This window comes from Vulpes vulpes, chromosome 5, assembly GCF_048418805.1.
Source record: "Vulpes vulpes isolate BD-2025 chromosome 5, VulVul3, whole genome shotgun sequence".
In the NCBI taxonomy this organism is placed as follows: domain Eukaryota; kingdom Metazoa; phylum Chordata; class Mammalia; order Carnivora; family Canidae; genus Vulpes; species Vulpes vulpes.
Window position 1 is genome coordinate 131,395,412 of NC_132784.1, and position 21,785 is coordinate 131,417,196.

At 44.2% G+C, this 21,785-nt stretch overlaps 1 protein-coding gene and 1 non-coding gene across 3 annotated transcripts in view; one reads left to right on the forward strand and one right to left on the reverse strand.

Annotated features, from left to right (window-relative positions):
- SUGCT (succinyl-CoA:glutarate-CoA transferase) overlaps positions 1 to 21,785 on the forward strand; it is a 719,796-nt gene that overhangs the window by 560,694 nt on the left and 137,317 nt on the right. The window lies entirely within an intron of this gene.
- LOC112925860 (U6 spliceosomal RNA) lies at positions 6,603 to 6,714 on the reverse strand. Its single transcript, XR_003236218.1, has one exon. It is a non-coding gene; the product is annotated as a U6 spliceosomal RNA (small nuclear RNA).

Sequence of the window (21,785 nt, forward strand, 5' to 3'; positions counted from 1 at the left end):
TAAATTCTATATTCATATTTTCAGGAAACTTTGGGGGGAGTAAACATTCTAAGGTTCCACTGTGGAATTCTGAAATGGAATGGATTTACCTAAAGGCTAATTTATGGGACTTTGGGGCCAGAGTGGGAGTTTTATACATTGTCTCCTCCTTGTATAGTTTGTCACTGAAGGAAGGAAAGGAAGAAATTTACTTTGAGGCAAAAGACCTAACTTTACATTTCTTTAAAAACTTACTATAAGCAAGACTTTCTCAGAAAGCCACAGACTGATCGTCATGTCTTCCAGTTCCCACACCCTGCATTTTTCTCTCTGTGTTTACTCATTTTAAGCCTATCAAGTAATTGAAAAAGCAGACTCTGCTGGAGCACACATCTCATTGTTCTAGAGAAGATTTGAATGTCCAGTTCATGGCCAGTAGTGGGTCTCCAAATTCTGGAGAAAATAACAATAATGGGAAGGCAGGGTTTGTTTGTTTTTAATCTTTTTATGTCTGAATTCACTAAAAAAAAAAAAATCATAGATTTTCAAGCAAAGAAAGAGCAATATAGTTTATTTAGAATGCCACTCTCAACGGATAAGAAAGATCATTATGAGGAACTGACCAATGAAATAATTTAGCAACCTTAATGGAGTAACTATCCTCTCTGATTTTAGATGGAGCCTTTCTGCTGTTGACTTGCTGGCCCTCCATAAAGACAACACTTTCCCTTGCTCCATAGTTTGTTCCTTCTCACTGAGTGAAAGGCATCATATAGTAAAGGCAGGGGAACTTCTTGGAATTGGAATCATGGCATGATATGAAACCATGGCAGAAGGATCATTTCTTATAAATAGACCAATCTGTTTGCTGCAACTCACATTCTTGTAGCAAACTCTGCCAGACATTTCTCATTTAACTGACTAGCTGGGGTTCAGAGGATGGGCTGGAAGGTAAGGAAGTGGGTAGGGAATTGGATGGAAGAGAATGATACAGAGTGAATGATGAGGATTAGCTGCGCATATTATTTTACTCAGGGTCCTCTCCTCCTTAATTCCCGTGGTCTACCCCTGTGGATTTTCCACATTTAAGCAATAAGTAGCCACTGTAAATTACCACTTAATAGGATCAGTTCCTCATGTCAGAAATCTAAAGTGTTCCAACAGAAAGGGAAGTTAATATTTTGCTTTTACTTTCTGAGGATTGATGCATATGGTCACCATACTCCAAAGAGTTTCAAATTCATATTTAGATAAATGGATTTGTTCTCTTATGCATTTGAAATAGCAACAAAAGGGGATCTTCATTTTTGAGCCCTTACTGTTGAGTTAAAAAAAAAAAAAAAACAACTATGCCAAAAACATGTGGAGCTTGGGACATGGGCCAAGATGGTAAACATAATGGTTACAATTTGGTTGTCTGCGACTGTTACCTTAAAGCTCTTTTTAAACTTGTATTTACAGTATCATTATATGTATGAACAAGACCATTTTTGTGATGTGAGCTGACTTCTGTTCAAAAGAGAGTTTAAAACAAGAAAATGTTGCAGACTTTAGCTTTTCTATTCAGTCCCCTTTAAATACGCTCCATAAATCAAATATTATTGTTCTTAAGTGCTGATTTCTTCCCCCTGACTAATTAAGTTACACATTAATTATTGAAATGCTACATTTTCATAGGTCTTACTGTAAGTCACATCAATGAACTAATAAGAGAGATTCATCCATACACACGTTTAAGCTAGAATCTTTAGGAGGACCTAAGATTGTGACCAAAAGTCACTGACAAGGCCTGTTTCTCCTCCAACGGCAAAGACAATAGTCCATCAAGATGGAATATACTTAGGCCTTTTGCATTTGGCTCTCTGATTTTTTTCTTGAAGGTCGAAGAGGAGGACCTAGGAAAAACTGAGATTGGAACTGCCTATTATTAGAGAACTGAGGATCTCAAAGAATACTGATAAAATCTGTAGGAATGTGGGGGTCAGGAAACAAAGCTAAATGAAGTCTGGGGTGACCTGGACCTGTCCTTGAGGATGCCAGAAATCACGTTTATGTTTAGGTCGATCAGCATTGCCTCATGTAAGATAAAATGAATGTGAGTTTGTGGTAGACTCCAAAAAACTGATTAATTTACTTGAGCGACTTACTGAAATAAGACCAGAAGTTTTCTTCTGACAGCCAGATCATAATCAGAAGCCATGCTGTTTCCTGATTGTGAAATATCACAGCCATAGGGGTCTGGAAAGAGTCAAAATCAACATCATCCATAATTCTCCCCAGAAGGCAGGCCCAGCTTTCTGGTGAGAGTAGAATCAGAACAATCATGTTAGACATATTAAAATGTTAATGGAGCCAAACCAAGATAGCCTGCTATATCTACACCATAACGGTGATGACTTTTTCGGCGGGCCCAGTAATATTAAAGTCCATTGGCTTAAGATCCTACACCCAGGGGCTCCTGGGTGGCTCAGTCGGTTAAGTGTCTGTCTTTGGCTCAGGTCATGATCCTGGGGTCCTGGGATCGAGCCCTGCACTGGGCTCCCTGCTGAGTGGGAAGTCTGCTTCTCCATCTCCCTCTGCCCCTCCCCACTTTTGTGCTCGGTCTCTCTCTCTCTCTCTCTAAGAAATCAATAAAATCTTAAAAAAAAAAAAAATCCTACGGCCATCTCCACACTAAGGCCACATTTGGTATCAGGTTTGTGGCATTCAAGTCAAATGGTTATCTCCCTCTAGACTTTGCTTGAAGGGATTCTCCTAAAACCTGTCATTATAATTCACTTTTATCCAAACTTTCAACAGCTACATTCCTTTGCTCTAAGAAGAAATAGTGTGTGGGTCGAAGAGGAGAGGAGGAATATAAAGAGAAGAAAATGTGTGCAAAATTTAAGAGCGACACAAAAATTTGTCAGATGTGCACCATGTAGCAAAGATGTTTATACTCCTTTCTCATTTGCTTCTTCTAACAATACTGTCTGTTTCATAGATGAAGAAACAGAGGTTTATAAGGGTCTTGCATATGGTCACATAGCTAGGAGGTGACCAAACCAGAATTTGAACCTAGATCTCTCTGATATCAAAAACTATACTCATTCTTACTACACCAGCTCTGCTTCGCCCGTGGCAATTCGCCCAATGGTTTTTCTCAATAAGCCCTGTTGAGTGGCTATTACATCTCAAGAGTATATTAGGCACTGAACAGAGAAAGATTATGATTCAGTGTGCTAAATGCAATAGGATTAGGAGAGATCGAAGAATGCAAAGAAGGTAACAGTGTTGCCTTGCAAGGGGACACAGATGTTCCTGTGGGCTAGGAGAGCTGCAATGAAGTGTGACATCTGTCTTCCCCTAAAAGGAGGGGTAGGAGTTTTTTGGGTTAACAGAGCAAACAGCTGGGGAGCGGGATGGGGAAAAGAAGAAGGTATTCCAGGTCTAGAAAGAACAGCAACAGAATGCATTGGAGAGCTTGAAGGTCCTGGTTTTCCAGGCTTCCATGGTACAGCTACTGAGAATGCAAGAGGTATCTTTGAATGAGGGGATACTGGACAAAAACAAACAAACAAACAAACAAACAGAACAACAACAACAACAACAAAAAACAGAGCCATGAAATCGGTGGATGTTGCAGACACTTTTACTGACCCAAGAACAATTCAGAGCCTCGATTACTGGCAGGGGTAGTGGCACAGGAGGGAGGGTCCCAGGAAAAAGATGGGTACGGATAGGGCTCAGGCACCAACAATAACCTTCCTTTTGAAATCTTGAGAGAGGGGCACCTGGGTGACCCAGGTGGTTAAGCATCTGCCTTAGGCTCGGGTTGTGATCCCAGGGTCCTGGAATGGAGCTCCAAGTCGGGCTCCCTGCTCAGCAGGGAGTCTGCTTCTCCTCCCTCTGTTCCTCCCCCCCACCCATGCTTTCTCTCTCTCTCTCTCTCTATCTTTCAAATAAATAAATAAAATCTTTATTAAAAAAAATCCTGAGAGAACTTGCCAGGCCTCTTTGCCTTCACCCAGAAGTCAACGGATGAGTTGACTCATTGGGTAAAATGCTACCAGTCACAGACTAGGTGGCGATAAGTGCACATCCTTGGGAAGGCTGTTGGGAAAGAGGAAGGAGGAAGGCTTTCGAATAGTCATGCTTTGGGGCCAAGTGTTAAGGAAGTGACCTGAATAAGCTGAGGTCAGGAGAGTTTTGATAGTGGTCATCTTTGTAATCACACCCTATCACCCCTCTTCTAAGTGCTCTGGGGAGAGGAATGGAATTGCGGATGCACCTTAGGGGGTCATGGAGAGTTTTTTAACTCCTGCCCTCGCAAATATTTTATTTTCTTCATTAGGAAAGACCAACTCTTCCTCCCCACAGTCATATTCTCAAATACATTACATAGTGGAGCTTGGGCTTTGGCCTGAGAACAGGTGATTCCAAGTACTGTCTCCACCCTTGATGAGCTGTCCATTCTTGAGCAAGTTCACTTACCTATTAAATCCTCACCTTCCCATGTGCGAGCTGAAAATGATGGATAGCGCTTGCCTCACAAGGTCTGTGTGAGGATGCGATCAGAGGAGAGCCAGATTGAGGGTAGGCTTAAAATATTTCAGGCACTGTTCTTTCAAGTTGCTTCACAAGCACTCACTCATTCACCGTTTGATACCATGAGTTACCATAATTATGTCCATGTAACAGAGGAGGAAGCTGAGGAATACGTTTCCCAAAGTCACACAAATATCAGAGCTGAGATCTGAACCCAGACCTTTGGACCGCAAAGGTCACACTGTTTGGCTCCCATGCTATACTGACTCTCATTGAGTTTAAAGCGTTTGGGCACATGTTCTGGAAGATATAATCCTGGAATAAAGATTAGCCAACTTTTTAGAGAGCCTGGCTTTCTTCTGGAGCCTGATGTCCAGCATAGTCCTTGGTATTACAATTTTGAAAATTTCATCTTACCTCGATGACGCTTTAACGGAAACTCACTTCCTCTCAAATCCTAGTTACTATATGCGGTTAAAATATTTACTCTTTCCACGATCTGGAAGGATCTAAGGAGTTGGTATACTTTTCAATTGCTGTTTCAGGACAATATCATTCCGACCTGTGGAAAATGGGAGTCAGCATATCAAGCCGCCACAAAAACTTGGGTCCGCCTTGTTCTCACCACACTTTTTGAAAACATTCCCACAGCTCAAACAAATTAAAGATGTCATTTTCCACGGCATAACCGACACATACCTGGATGTTTCTTGGGGGTGCATACTCCCATAAGCACCCGTCCATCCGGGTTGTATCAGCCATTGTCTTCAACAGCCACCTCCAGATGTTGTAAAAATTGGAATCTTGATGTTGACCGGCTGCCATTTTTGTTTTCCATTTTGAAAATTTCTGTCAAAGGTCCCAAGTGTGAATGAGGAAGATTACCTTTCATCTCAAACCTACCAACTTCTTTCCATGCTGCAGAGCGCTGACGCGGAGAAAGCTCAGCAAGGATGTCAGGTCTGCCCTCCCATATCTATCATGGTTTGCAAAGCATATGAGCAGGCTCTTGGCAAAACCCTGAGGAGGGGAACTTCTCCAGCTGTAGCTCTAGCCTGCCATCCCTCCCTTGAACTTGGCACTTAATGAATCGGTCTTTGGCTTGTTTGCTTCTCAGAGTCGGGCTGGAATAAGCTTCATTCTCAATGTAGGGCTTTTCGGTTTTGTCTCTAGTATTTCCTTTGCAATAGAAATTTTATTAACATTCATAAATAAAGTTTTCCACATACTGTCATCTATCTCTCTCCCACCTAACTTATCCCAGATTTTCTGGGGATTGTCTGAAAATGATCCACATTGTTAGTGAACAATTTCCACATTGTTCTTCCTGACTTCTAAAACGGAACCCTGCCCTTGGTGAAGTCAACGAGAAAAGATGGGAATCTGTCCTCTTTTGGTCTTGCTGAACAAACAAGACAAAAAGGACATAAAACGATTTTTGCCATCAGTGGCCAGATTTCTCTTTTTAGAAAGTGTCACTGCCTCAGAAATGGTGCTGCCCTTTTCTAAGATAAAATTAGCACCTTGCCTCAAGAAGTAGCAGGGTGAATCGGGACAGCATGCCTGGAGACATTTTGGGGGGGAAATTAGACAAGTCTGATACAACTGGGTCACCTGGTCATTTGGTGGCTTTGGTCAGAAAGTCAGATACCTTTGTGCTGACCACCTCCTTTGTTTTATGACAGAAGCCTCGGTTTCAGGAAAGATTAAAGTCGGCATTGGACATGAGATGAGTACTTGGGAGGTGTTGCTGGGGGTGGAGGTGGGGGTCGAAATTGCCATCTGCACTTGAGCAGGCCACACAAAATCACCCCCAGTTAAGAAGCCCTGCCTCAAGGAGATGCTGAGACAGACCTGGAGAGGTTAAGCAGCTTTCTAAGGTCTCCTGGCTGGTAAGTGGCAGAGCTGGGTCTCTAAGCGCTCTTCCGAGTACAAAGTGCTCATCCACGACTCCACGCAGCCATCCTCTTTCTTCTCTCTTTTCTGTCTGACATCATACATCTTCATGGGCATTTGCTTAGTGTACTGTATCCAGTACTTAGTGTACTGGAGCCCATGTCCAGCAAATACCTGTTAATATTTCAAAGCACTCTTAAAAAAAAAAAGAACCCCGAGATTGTTTTCACATTTGCATGCCATTCTTGCCCAGGGGCCACACTAATCTCTGAACTGTTCCAATTTTAGTATATGTACCGCTGAAGCAAATACTATTTCAAAGCACTCCTAGAGTAACTTTGCATTGCTTCTTAGACACCACCAGACAGGAATCGTGGAAAAAGAAATATATATTTGTGTCATTACAGTAGCTGTCCCTGAGCCAATAGGTACATTGAGTGCATTTGAATACAAATTCAGACTAGGAGTCCCCATTGCAGACAGCCCCTCAATTCCTAGCGGGGCTCCGCTTCTCACCGTCCAGGCTGTATCTCCTGTTTGGACTCGTGGACCATCCCAATCTCCAAGGGATAAATTAAACAATGTGAAAAGGTTTCTTCCCCACACGCTGTTGTGAAACAGAAATGACACCCAGAGCCATGACTAGCCAATTGTATCTTTTGTTTTCCTTCCCATCCTGTAGTCATTATCAAAACTTCCAACCTCCGAGCTCCAGCCTCCTGTCTGAAACAATTAAGCCTCCAGGAAGATGTGGGATTGTTAATCGACTGAATGTTGTGTTTCATTCAGTCCTGGCTGTTGACATCAACTCTTCATGCTCAGCTACATTGTCTTTGTTACTTCATAAACACATGAATATTTATTACTGTGGGGGAGAACACGCTACTGTTCACGATGACTGCAGCTGAATAACTGGTAATAAACATGAGAGATTAACAGGACTCAGGAGAGGAAGCAGTTCAGGGATGGTAAACCAGGGTCTGCGGAATGTTAAAACCACTGTCATCCAAGGAACAGCTAAAAAGTTAGAGATGTGCAAGAGGATGTTGTGTTGGCAGAAAATAACCAAGGGGAGTTTTAGATTATAGTGTGTAATTAGTGTGTAATTAGCATTTGCATAAATATCCATACCAGGGTATTCTGTGGATGGTAGTAGCACAGAACCAAAACACACACACGGGCACACATACACAGCTAAACAAGCTCAAGAAAAGTATATCCGTGTGCTCATCAGTTAAGATCTGTGTCAACACTCATCTCCGTGGCTAAGTCTTCCCTGTTTCCCCTACAAAGAGCAGCTGGCCACGCACTCAGACCCGGACGACTCTCCCCTGTTTATGAATCTATTACTCCTCTTGACTCTAGACCCCTCTGGCCCCTCAGTTTAGCTGGTTGTTTCTTCCATAATGCCTGGTGGATGCGTGTATGTAGTAGACAGTCAAGACATGATGGCTAAATTCAGAGATTGGTCAAGGGAAGAATGATGTGGTCCAGTGTTACTTAATAACTGGTAACCTGCACCGGGCACTGTGCTAGGCTCTGAGGAACATCTCAAAGCACTTTTGGCCTTTTTTTCCCAGGGGTCTGAGGTGATGGGTAAGACTGCACCTCACTGCAGTAGATCCATTCGTTTAGCCAGTCAGCACGCTCTTTCCTCGGTTCTCACAAGTGCCAGACATTTGTCAGAACTCTGAGGCCACAAGTAGAGATGTGAACACGAATTACTATGCAGTCATTAACGTTGTGCTTGAGGAAGGGATTACTCAACCTGGCACTCAGGCGAGACTTCCCAGGTCACGTGAGCTGAGTCTTGAAGGGCAGGTGGGAGTTCCTGGGGTGGGCATTCGAGCAAAGTGCAGCATGAGCAAGTTTTGGGGATGGGCAGAGAGCATGATGGGGAACCAGTGGTCGGCATAGCCGGGGCAGGGTGACATCAGGGCCTAGAGGCCACGGGAGAGGGAGAGGCCATGTCCGTTGAGTGAGTCCTGTGGGTTCAGGTGGCCTGAGCTGAGGCTGTTCGAGCTGCCAGGGAGGGGGAGATGGCAGGGGCAGCTTAGTGGCTCAGAGTGCAAACAGCAAAGGCCAGGGGTTGGGCTCACCCCTGATGTGAGGCTCCAGAATCTTCCAGAGTATAGAAGCCTTAGCACGGGTCCACCTGTAAGCAGAGTGCAGGCTCAGGGCCAAGAGGTACTCGGGCTGCAGCCTCCACCGGGGCAGGCCTCCTCACACGGTCCGCAAGGAAGAGGAAGAAGCAATGGCACCTGATTGTTTGCACGGCACGTTCACAGGTGCTTGGAGTTATACCTATCAGGATATCAACATTATCTTTTTAAATAGCTTACTCTTTTTCTCTTGGACTTGTTCTTTGGTTTCAAAGTCAACTTTGTCTAACTGGTTGCTAAGATTGTCCCTAGCATTCAGTTAGGGTTGAAGCATTACATTTTACTATCCAAATAATTGGTGAGTTAAAAATACTTCCAACAGTTTATGACTCATGCTTTTCAACTCATAGATGAGGAAAACCAAGGTGGGTGACTGTGAATGCCTGTGATTTCTGTACAGGCTGAAGTTCCAGGAAGTTCTAAATGTGATTTCTGGCCTGCTGGGAAGGCCCTGACACTCCCAAGTCATCCCAGACTTTCTGGCTGTGCCTGAAATTAATTAGAGCCACATCTACTGGGTTCAAGTATTACCTGCAGTGACATAAAACATTTTAAGTTCCTATCAATCACACAGTTTATGTGTTTGAGTGATCTTGGAGTATAGGTTTTGACAGGCAGGAGTTGAGGTTGAGAACCAGGGGTTATGGAATGAAGGGCAATGCTAAGATTTACCTATTTTGCAATTTTATCAGATTGATTCAGGTTTTTTTTTTTTTAAGATTTTATTTATTTATTCATGAGAGACACAGAGAGAGGCAGAGACACAGGCAGAGGGAGAAGCAGACTCCCTGCAGGAAGCCTGATGTGGGACTCGATCCCAGGACCCTAGATCATTCCCTGAGCTGAAGGCAGATGCTCCACCCATGAGCCACCCAGGTGCCCAGATTGATTCACTTTGGTTTAACTTGCCAAATATTTACAGAGCACGTGCTGTATGCAAGATGGATGCAGTGCCGTGTCCTCAAGCCATCCAAGATGGGCTTTACATGCTCCTTGTCCTCCAGGAAGTTTCTGGCCTTGAGGGTCAGTAAGATGAGTGACAAGTTACAGGGAGGAGCTTATCTTGTGCTAAGAGCAGCTGTTAAGGGGAGCACGGGGGGGAGAGTGAGTAGCCATGTGTGTTCAGGTAAGAGAGGTCATGACTTGGGGAGACAAGGAGCTCAGGCCATGTACCGTGACAACAGCTCAGCCGATATAGAAATGGGACCTTTGGCAGGTTATGCAGACCTCAGACTTGACTGGCTCATCTGCACATTAGGGATGACAAAGTTTCTCCTCCTCGCTCAAGGTTTGTTATGAAGGTCAAACAAATTACCTAATGTTAAAGAGCTTGAAATCTGTAAAGTGTGTATTTCATTATTTAATTGTTTTTTTTTAATTTTTTTTTAATTTTTATTTATTTATGATAGTCACAGAGAGAGAGAGAGAGGCAGAGACACAGGCAGAGGGAGAAACAGGCTCCATGCACCGGGAGCCCGACGTGGGATTCGATCCCGGGTCTCCAGGATCGCGCCCTGGGTCAAAGGCAGGCGCCAAACCGCTGCGCCACCCAGGGATCCCTCATTATTTAATTGTTAGCAGAATCAGAATTGGAACCCGGATTATTTGATTTAACCCCCAAGCCACTGAAACTCAGAAACTTTTTTCTTTCTTTTTCTTTCTTTCTTTCTTTCTTTCTTTCTTTCTTTCTTTCTTTCTTTCTTTCTTTCTTTCTTTTTAAGGTTTTGTTTAATTATTCATGAGACACACAGAGAGAGGCAGAGACACAGGCAGAGGGAGAAGCAGGCTCCATGCAGGGAGCCCGACATGGGACTCGATCCAGAACCCTGGGATCACGATCTGAGCCAAAGGCAGATGCTCAACCACTGAGCCACCCAGGCATCCCTTGGAGCCTCTCTGAAACATTTTTTCCCCCTTTTCAGTGGACTTTCCTTTATTGGAGAAATCTCTGTGGTTGCTGTAGGCAGCTGCATGTGTCTCTCAATTTCTAGGGGAGGGTAGAACAAGGACAAAGCAGATGATGCCACTGATAAGTGTGGGTGCAAGAATTCTAAACTATGTGAGTCAAACACAATCCCTGGGCCTCTGAGATGCGTGAACCTCTTGAAAGCCTGCCTTACGCTCTGCGTCTTAAATGGCACAGTGCATGATCATTAGCTACACGGCTCTGCTCTCACATCGCCGGTCCCATCTTTGGCCTGGGGACTCTGGACACATTCAGGAGAACCTCTCTTTTCCTTAGGGGATGGGTCTTTCAGGCCTTGGCTGAGCGGGATCTGACATTGCAGGAGTTAAGTGGTCAAGAAATGTGAGACCTAAGCATTGAGTCTACTCAGGGAGAATCCATCATGGGAAGCATCCCCAGTAGCCTATTGTAGTTTGAGTAACTTGGAAGGCTGATGGAAATAGGCCAATCATGCTATCTGGGTATTTTGAAGAGTTTTCCATTTGTTCTGCTTCAGATCGGTGAGTCCCTATTTTTGTTGCGGCTGGAAATGGGCAGATGTCAGAGGGAAGGCTCTAAGACTTTGCCTTGTCTCAGAAATCACACGAAAGAAACCTAGGTCCCGACTGTGTCGATGGTCTTATATCTGAGTTACGGCCCCGGTCCCAGTAGATGCTTTTCCTGACTTCAAGGGCAAGGCATCGGGTAGTAGGGGCTACTTCCTGGGCAGGTAATACATCTTGTGGGATACCACCCAGGAGGCGGGGGGATGCGCAAAGATGCCTCTGTTTGCTGCCCGACTTCTGCAGTGTATCTACAGTGGGAACTTGTGAAGACCAGGTCTGGTCACCTGCAGCCAGTCACTGAGAAGAGAGCCACCAGAGAAACCAAACCAAAGCTCACATCCCCTCGAAAAAGCTTCCTGCAGCAACCCCGGCCTGAAGATTGCAAGCAAGGGTCGGGCCTGGGAGGGAAACTTCTCCCCAACACCCCCCTGCCCCCCCTCTGGTCTGGCTGGTAGTAGCCTGCTCCAGCCCTGGCTCCTTTTATCATTCCTTCCTTTTATAGTTGCTTCAGGAAAGCCCCGGGCCTCTGAGGCTGCCTTCCACCCCCATCGGAGATTTTAAATGTGAGGACAGGAAACGTTTGTTCGGCTTCGTCATGTTCTGACACTGTTGCCCACTCCCCCTCCCACGCACCCTCATTTGGTGCCTCCTGAAAAGTTCTGCCAACGTGAAGCAACCATCTTTTAATGTGGCTTTGGCTGAACTTGTGCTCTAGGAAGCGAGTGTGGCGGGGCACCCCAGTCTCGGCCAGGCCGGCCCCTCGGAAGGCTGAGCTCACCCACCGCGGCAGCACCCCGAGGCCCGGGCAGCCTGGGCAGGGCAGCCGGCGGCTCCCACGGCACCACTGTGGGCCCTGCCTGCTGCCTGCCTCTTGAAAGGCAGGTGTCCGGAGAGGTCATTGTACGTTGGCCCAGGGCATGGTATTTGCCAGATGATTATCTGGAAGATGACAGGATGTTTTTTGAGGAAACCGAGGTATATATACAGGATGGATTGCTCAGAGCCCCCAAACCATTTGGGCACAGAGGGAAGGTGCATCTCAGATCTCCTTTCGACCGGATTTCATCCCACCAGCTGCATTGGGTGGCAAGTGATTTTCCTCGTCACTGTTGAGAAGGCCCAGCCCAGTTGGGGAAGGGGACCATGCTGTGCCATCTTGCCACAGCTCCACCAAGTTCTGTGTCATGGGCGAGTGGGGGCCTCCCCGCTGCCTTTCAGGGGAGGAAATGGACTTGTAGGAGTTTAAGTAGGAGTTCAAGTACTGGCTGGAGCCACACAGCAAGTTAAAGAGAGGCAGGTTCTAAAAGCTCAGCCTCAGGCCTGGAGGCCCCGGTACCCCTCTGGGCCACTCTTAGGACCCCTCGCTGACCCACGCTTGTCAAGGCGAAGCGCTGGAAATGCCTCAGAGACTCAGACGACTGTGAGACCCACCTGGGTTACATCATCACAGGATGTGATTCTCACTTTGTCATCAGCCCTTTATGTAAACCCAGCCAAGCACTGGCTTCCCAAAATAGCCCTCACCGCCACCAGAAGCCCGAGCCTTCTGCGGGAGGCAGGGCCCTCTGAAGGCAGCCAGGTCTCCCTCGGATTGTCTAGGTGGCAGTAGAGAGAGAATTATCAATGACCCAATTGCTCTCGCGCCTTTACTGTTTCCATGGATGGGCAGGCAGGCTGCAGAGCAAGTTTAGAAGAAATTTAAAATCCAGCTTCCGACTGTTGATTCTGTTGAGATATTTTTCCCAACGTGCAAGAGACTTGGCACTGTTTCAGGTGAGGGAAATAATAGAGTGGAAAACACGTTTTCATGTGACTTTTCTGTAAAACCATCAAAGTGGAGAAAACCACGTTAAATCATTATTCACTACCTCCAAAAGCCACAAATTACCTTCTCAGCTTTTTGGGCTGTAGGCATCTGTCTGCTTTTCCTCCCCCGTGTGCTCAGCATTGCCGTCTGGAGCACATGCTGTTGGTACGTTAGATTTATGTGTATTTTTAAAGGCACTGAGTCCACCTCACTTTAACCTTCTTTGCTTTGGGGGTCAACCTACTGTAAAGCTACTTGCAGTTTCACGGTCATCTATCAACATGAGGACTCCATGTTTTCAGGGTCAAGACGACTGTCGAGCAAGGTGTTTTTATTAATGCCCTACAAGCACCCACGTGGGGTTCCCAGCTCCGTAAAAGATCACTGAAATGGCTTTACCTGGGCCAATTCCTTATCCTGTGGGGCCCTGACCTGTAAACCAGAGCTAAACATGGAACGTGTTACGGTCAAAGACCATGCTGCTCTCAAGCCAGCCCATACGGTGTGCAAAAAGATTCTGGCTAGAGGCAATTTGTTTTTTCCATACACCTAACAAAGCCTTTCTATCATTCCTGCCCCCTTTTGTGACTCCAAGGGAAAACATCAAAGTAATATCTACATAGAGTATTATAAAAAAGAGAAAATGCAAGAGGGGGGCATAGAGAGAAAAAGAGAAAGAGAGAGAATGAACATGTATGCCTATCTGTATCTACCCTCTCCATGAGTGCTGGCAGTTGCCCACACCAAATCTGAGCCCTAACTCTCTGTAAATACTCAAGTGTCTTTGGAGGTCGGAAGGATTGGAGGTGCCATCTTGCAGAGTAGATTTCCTGAAAAATGGGTAAGTTCCTTCCATAATGTGGGGAAAGAGACCCTAGTATAGTTTAATCACTTGCCCAAGATCACCCTGGATAATGATTTTATGAGGATGATGAGAATTCCACTCTTAGCTCCAAGAGCTAGCAACAGAGCAAATACTCTTTCTCCTCCTTGGTACCCAGGTAACTGTCGATTCAGGTCTCTATACTCATAAATCCAGGAGGTCATTCATCTACACAAAAGCTTCTCAAACAGAAATATGGACCAAGTCTGCCTTTTCAAGCATTGTTCCAGATCAGGAGGCCAACAATCTACAGTTATAGTCCACTGTACTAGTTGTTTTCAGTGGATACAAACTAATGACAACATGTGGTCCCTGTATTCCATGAGCCTCCAATCTACTGGGAGAGACAGAGCTCTAAAGCATCTTATAGAACACAGAAAGCACTAGAGTGTGGTCTAACTACAGCAGCAGTTGACTTGCCCAGGCGAGACTTGCATGGCAACTACTTCTATTTGGAACACTGACAACAATCGGGAAGAAAACAGTCAAGCCCATCAAGAGTCAACAAAGTTGTCCAAAACTCCACATTGGAAAAATGTGGAGCCCTATAGATCCTTATTGGAAATCTCAGCTTGGGCTTAGTGCTTATAATGTGGGTCCAAGGGGATCCCACCAGTCAGGAAATGACCAGGCTTTTGATTCAGAAGAACTGGTTTTTCCATGAGGTGCTACTACTTGCCAGCTGTGTGATCTTGGGCACTCACTGACTTCTCTTCACTAAATGGAGATAGTCATACCTACCCAACAAGGACGCCGTGAGGATTAACAGAGATATTGCATGGGAGAGCACAGATGACAACACTGATTACCAGCATGAGGGGCTCTTACCAACATCCCATTACCTAGTTACAGTGGACTCGAAGCTCCCTTAGATGGGAAGCAGGATGGATAACCACAGAGGTAGACGTGTTGAAGAGAGCAGGGAATTCTAGCTCACTCAAAGGTGACCACAAGGGTAAAGGCCTGCTTTACCGCAGCTCGTCAGCTGTCAGGATGAATGTTCCGGCCTGACTTAGCATGAGGATATCATTATATCAGGCTGATCTGTCCAGAGTTCTCAAGAATGAGTTTATCCCAGCCAGATCCTGAATAGCTGAGAGTCTGGAATCACAGAGGGATTTATCTTTTTTTTTTTTTTTTTTGTATTGAATGGTATCAATTATCAAAAACGACAACTAACTTAGCTAATACTGCATGTGTTACTATGCTCCAGATACTATTTCCTTAGTGACTCTTTTAATCTTCACACCAGCTCATTGAGGAAGCACCATCCTTATCTTGCAGATGGTAAAGTTGAAGCTCAGTGAAGGTAACTTTCTGAGTCACATGCTATCAAGTGATAGAGTCATGATTTTTAATCCCAGGATTCGGGCTCTTTCAACCAGAGTCCACAATTTAACCAGTATATAAAGGATACTGAATTAACTAACCCTCATTTGTCATATATGTGGAAAACATCCGAGTGTCTGCCTTTCAATTTTGTATTTTTGGACATTAGAAATGTTTCACTTATGGGTGGTTAAATTTATCATTTTTCAAAAATTGGATACCTCTTTAGCCATGCCATGTTCAGCTATTGTTTTACTATATTCTATTTCTTTTATGATTATGTTTAAATTTTATTTTTACTTTTTTTTAAGGAAAGTTTTCTTTAAAAAAAAAAAAACTTCACTTATTTGAGAAAGAGAGAAAGAGCACAAGCAGGGGGAGGGGTAGAGGGAGGAGTAGACTCCCTGTTGAGCAGCGAGACAGATGCCAGACTTGATTTCAGGACCCTGGGATCATGACTTGAACTGAAGGCAGATGCTTAACCAACTGAGTCACCCAGGTGCCCAAATTTTATTTTTACTTTTTATTTTGATGTAATTATAGATTCACAGGAAGTTGCAGAAATAGTAGAGAAGTCTTATGTACCCTTCACCCAGTTTCCCCCAGTGACTATGTCTTAGATAATTATAGCACACTATCAAAATCAGGAAATTGACAGCAGTGCAATGGGTATGCCTCATTCTAAGCCATTTTATCACATATATAGATGCATGTGATGATCACCGTGATCAAGATACAGCACTATTCTATCCCCATGAAGATCTTTACATTTTCATTTTTATTCCAACTGTCGGTTTATCTGGAATTTAGTTTGATGTTTGAGAGGGAAAGGATCTATTTTCTAATTTCCAATTTTCCCGGCACCATCTATTTGACAAGTCACCGCGTTGACACTGATGAGAAATTTCACCCTTCGGTTCCTGTACTACGTGATTACAAAGCCTACATCTTTTAGGCCCCAGAGCCACTTGTTCCCTCTGGTTCACCACATTACCTACTGAAACTTGGGTCTCAGCAGCAGTGGATTGGATTGTTATGCCATCAGAAACAACAGAGCCTACAGCAGGGTCTTGGTGTGAAATTATTGCCTTTTCCCTTAAAATTTATCCCTGGGTCCTTCTGGGACAATGGGGAAGGCTGTACTCATTGGTAGCTCCCTTTCACCGCACTACTGCTCAGAAAATCAGAGGGCCTTGGATGTGAGATCAGAGTCCTAAAACTCCAGGTTCCATCATTTTCCTTAATTTTCTTTATTTGTCTTCAGCCTTAGTTTCCTCATCTGAAAATGAGGAAAATTATATCTATCTCAGAGGGCTGTGACTTTTTATGAGAATAAATGAAATAATACATTTAAATGTACAGCCTAGGAAAGGCTCAACATAGTCTAGTATTTTTATGATCATTATCATTTCTAATTATATAACATTTCCTTTATTCTATGGAAAATATATTATCTTTATTTATATTAGTGTGTGCCTTCAATCATGATGGTATTTCTTATCCCCTCTTGAAAAGTCAGTGTGGGGATCCCCGGGTGGCACAGCGGTTTAGCGCCTGCCTTTGGCCCAGGGCGCGATCCCGGAGTTCCGGGATCGAGTCCCACGTCAGGCTCCCAGCTTGGAGCCTGCTTCTCCCTCTGCCTGTGTCCCTGCCTCTTTATATCTCTCTGTCTGTCATAAATCAATCAATCAATCAATCAATCTTAAAAAAAAAAAAAAAAGAAAAGTCAGTGTGATAGACTCTTAGAATTGAGAAAATGGCATCATTATAAGATTTGAGTACAAAGCTGATGACCGGTGTCTCATTCTGTTGAGGCTGCTATTAAAAAAAAAAAAATACCATAAACTAGGTGGCTCATAAACAAGATAAATTTTCCACAATTCTGGCAGCTAAGAAGTCCAACACCAAAGTGCCAGCAGATTCAGTGTCTGGTGAGAACCCACTTCTTGGTTCACAAACTGCCATCTTCTTGCTGTGTCCTCCCAGGGCAGAAAGGAAAAGGAGCTCTCTGGCGCCTTTTGTAAGACCATGAATCACCTCCCAAAGTCACCTCCCAAAGGCCACATCTGCAAATGCCATCACAATGGAGGTTGGTTTTGACATATGAATTTGGGGAAGACACAAACATTCAATGCATAGCAATCAAGAAGTGGGAACATCCTCTTTCCTTCATGAGTGGTATTGTCACGGCAGTGGCTTCTGCTGGCAATAACGTCCACTCAGCGGCTTTCTAGAGGCTGCTCTGGGATAGGGTCAACTAGCCTTCCTCCCAAGACCACCTCCATTGGGGTAGCTGTCTCTAGGGACCTTCCTAAGTCTTAATCTAGAGGAAATCACAGCATTGCCAGGAGTTTACAAGATAGTTTTGTATGATAATTTTGTGTTCAGGAAGCAAGACTGTGTAACTCAGCTGCCCCCGCCCGCCCACCCCCCACCGCCTTCTTCCTTTTGCGGACACAACCCCAAAGACCCTCACTTAGGGCAAAAGAGCAGATCCTTTCCTTAAAGGAGTCATCACAGAGACTGCGGTTGTCTCACAGCTCTGACAACTGAAGCACTCCCCACCCTCATTGCCACCTTCACCTTGGAACACAAGAGCGCTGGCATGTTCCAACAGCAGCCCTAAGTATCCTATAATCACCTTGGGTAGAGTTAAACTCCACCAGTGACTCAGATTACTTAAGTCTACATCTATCACTAGGAAGAATCAGCTTTTAAATGAGGAGTGTAGATGGGAAATCCCAGTATCAGCTATGAAAATACAACAACAGCTACTTTTTTTTTTTTTTAATAAGGAGGGGCAGTTTGGGGAAAAAGAAAAATTTTTTACTTTCTTTTCTCTGCTTTATCCTCATTTTGTTTTGAAAGGTGTTTTGCATGTGTGAATGGGAGTGTTGCGCGTGTCACTAGAAAACAGAGGAACGATGCTGTGATTACCATTTTTGAAAGAGGCACTCCTACAGGAAATTGGGCTGCGAGGGAGGAAAAGTGTGTGTTTTCCTGAAGGAAATGCTTGTAGAAAGCCAGATCTGGGAAACAAATCATGGAGACGGTATAAATAAACTTCTGGCCCTTTGTATTTTGAATGGTGAGATAGTACCTTTGGTCCCCAGGAAAGCAATTTCTTTTGGATATGATCCTTCAGGCACGTGAAAGATTCAGGTTTAATTTTAAAACCAGCACCTTCATTCTTCCCATTTTCCCTAAACCGCCTGACCACAGGCACATACTCTGCAGCCACCAACATCGGCAAGCTTATAAATGGGAAAATTGAATTCCACCTGAGAAAAGGAGTATTCGAAATCTCCGTGGATTGAAGCTTTAAATATTGTTTCAAAGTAAGCTCTGGTGGGTTTTTGTTTCTTTTGAAAGAATTGGCTTCCTATGTTAAAACTTGCTTGGGTTATAAATTGGAATTGAAATCTTTTTTCCATGCATTTAAAAACTTGCCGACAATAAAAATTTAGCAAAGAATAGACTTTATTGGGAGCAAAAAACAAAATAGACATTTTGAGTTGTTAGCATAGATGATATCGAATGTCTTCTTTTATGGTATTGTTTAACAGCGTTATTTATACACTTCGAAAAAAAATGAAATGGGAAAAAAAATATATTCCTTACACTGCGGCTTTAGAGAACAGAGTTTGTTCTCAGTAAAACTTCCCAGATCTGCACAGTATCTTATAAAACAACAGGAAGCAGGGAGCTGTTTCATGAAACATAATAGTACTAGTGTCAAAGTGGGGATCCAGGATTGAAAGGCTTCCTTGGTACTCTGTGCAGTAATGATGTCCATACCTAAGTCGGTCTGGATGTCTGCGACTCAACCCTTTCATAAATCCTTCTTTCCCATTCCAGGTTGTGATAAAGCCAAGAGGGAAGGAGAAGTGCATAGAGTGTGCACGTCTCAGGGAGCCCTTGGAGCTCTCACTGGATTGAAGTCAATGACTAGATAAATAAGCTTTCCAGGAAGCCCTTAATTAGCTTCATCTCATTCTAGCCTAGTCTATGGCAATATCCTCTTATCTGTGTCTCTGATTCTCTTGCCCCACCTACAGTCTCTTCTCTATAAGGATGCATAAATCCAGTCATGCCACTGCCTGCTCAGAAGCCCCAAGGGCTTCCCCTCACGTCCTGTTTGCACTATGACCTACCAGCCCCTACGTGATCAGGACCCTGGCGACCTTCTGGCCTCATCTCCTGCCCCTGACTCATTTACCAAGTCCTAGCCCAGAGGCTTTATACTTGCTGTTTCTTCTGTCTAGAACACTAGATAGTCTCATGATTTTTCTCGCTGCTTTTAATCATCTGCTCAGGTATCCCCTCCTCAGTGAGCTCCCTGCCCTCATCCCATTATCACTCTCCATCCCCTTCCCTTGTTTTCCTTTTCTCTTCAAAATGTTTCTCACTCTTTCATATCGGATTACACATATCCATGTGTTTCTTGCCTGTTTCCCTCATCAGGATGGAAGCTCCCTGAGGATAGAGACTTTGCTTATAGAGTTTACTATGGAAGCCCCCGAGCCTGGCACTTAGGAGCTCAGCAAACATGTGTTGAATGAATTGTTTTATGTCAGTGAACGTCAGTATCTTCCCCTCTTGGGACTCCTTGCCCTTTCTCTTCATACATCCAACAGAAATAAAATTGGATAATATTCACTACTAGGAATTGTCGTGATATATACATTTCAGAATTTGAATGGTCAATAGACGTCATCTGGCCTGTCAGTTTTCAACCTTGATTTTCACCTTCCGGAAACAGAGTAGAGTCTGATATCCTTTGGAGAAGACTCCTGTGGGAATTCCCACATTTGGGAACTCTTTTCCTCACCAAGCAGTAACTATTCCCACCCATCATTGCTCTAAGAAAATCTTTGCAGTCATTTCTCCAGATATGTCCCAACTATTAACAATGTCACAGCCTCGTTCCTTAGAAGGAGAATGTGAGAAAGGGATTGGGTGCACTGATTTAATGGGCGAATAGTCTTTAGGAAAAATCTGGAAGGAGAGTGAGGAGAGCAAGATAGGGAAGGAAGGGACTCCCCAGGAATGTGGTCTTAGGTAAAGCCTAACCTTGGCTGGACACACAAGGCTCACAGGGTGAGGCTGTCCTTCCCTTCAAAGGATCTAAACTTAACAACTTTATGCCAATCAGTCATCGGATTCCCAGGCCTGGGGTGGTGGGTGGGTGGCTTCCCAGGCATCTCTGTCAGTCAGGGGTAAGTCTGGAGAAGGCCATGGAAGTAAATCCTCAGCTGTCTTATTGGAAGCAACCAATGGATGGGTGTGCTAGCTGGTCCAGGGTCGGCAGGGGCAGACACCAGCAACCTCTACCACACAAGGTTTTTCAGTAGTGACTGCTCCCCATAGGGGATAGTTCTTACACTCAGGGTGCATCTGAATCACTTGGAGGGCTACTGGAAATCCATGCCGCTGGGCTCCAGTCCCAGAATTTCTGACACAGGTCTGCGGTGGGGCCTAAAAATTTATCCTAAGAAGTTCCCAGGTGGTGCGAATACTCGTCAGGCGTCGGGTGAACAGCTTTGAAAATCGGCTCGTATCATATTAAAGATTCTCTTAAAGTCACTGTCAGACAAAAGAAACATAAATATTATGCCAGAAAGCACTGGAAGTAATAGAGGTCTTTATTGAAATACTCTTGAAGGAGGGGTGGGCGTATGCATACACTACGCCACACTCAGCAAACTTCCTAAGAGATAAATTTTAGATGGTCTTCCTCTGTTCAGATTTTCATTCCTTACCCTAACTATCCCCCCCACCCCACCCCAGGGTTATAAAACATTCTCTGCCTGTTAGCTATAAGATGTGCCACTTCTTTCTCATTCCAGAAAGTGTCATAGGATGCAGGATGGAAATACATTACTTCAGGCATAGCCTTCATTTTGCTTTTATTTACATGGAAACAAGATATTTGTGCATTTTTTATTCTTCAGGTCTTACGAACAGATTACTTATGATCTACCTCACATTTGTGGGAAGGAGAGGTATGTCCCAGCCTCTGTTTTGTAGTGGATGAGTGAGAGGCTCTGAGGAGTGAGGCCTGGAATGTTGAACCTGCAGAGTCTTTCTCTTTGGAATTTCTCTTCTACCCTGTTCCTCCTCCATTCTCAGTTTTCTAGATCTTGCTTAAAAGGTTTAGAGATTAGAGTGTATGTATGTGTGTGTGTTTGAGAGAGATTTCTAATGCCTAAGAAAAAGGAGAGGAAAACACACACACACACACACACACACACACACACATACCTCTCTATTGACATTAAAAACGAATTCAGGAAAAAAAAAAAGAAAAAAAGAAGGTGCTAAAACTAGATAATTTCATTTGAGTGGACAAGTTTAGCAAATAATCATCAATCTATTGAAAGATCAGCCTAAATGTGCATCAGAGGTTTTATTATCATTTGATTATTCCCACCCCTGCCCGGGATCTTAATTCAAGGAAATTTCCTTTAAGAGTTTTAACTTGACAAGATGCCATCTAAAATAAACTCCAGGTTTGCCTGTCGTTTCTCTGTGTTTAGAGTGTGGAATGCAGCCCCCCAGATGTTAGAAGAAGGGTTCTTGCCAGGGGAATGGTGGAAGGAAAGGAATAGGGCATAATTTGTGGTTGCCCAAGGCGGCTGATGTCCACTTAGGCTACAAGGTTGGTGAAACTTCTATTTCAGAGATTAGG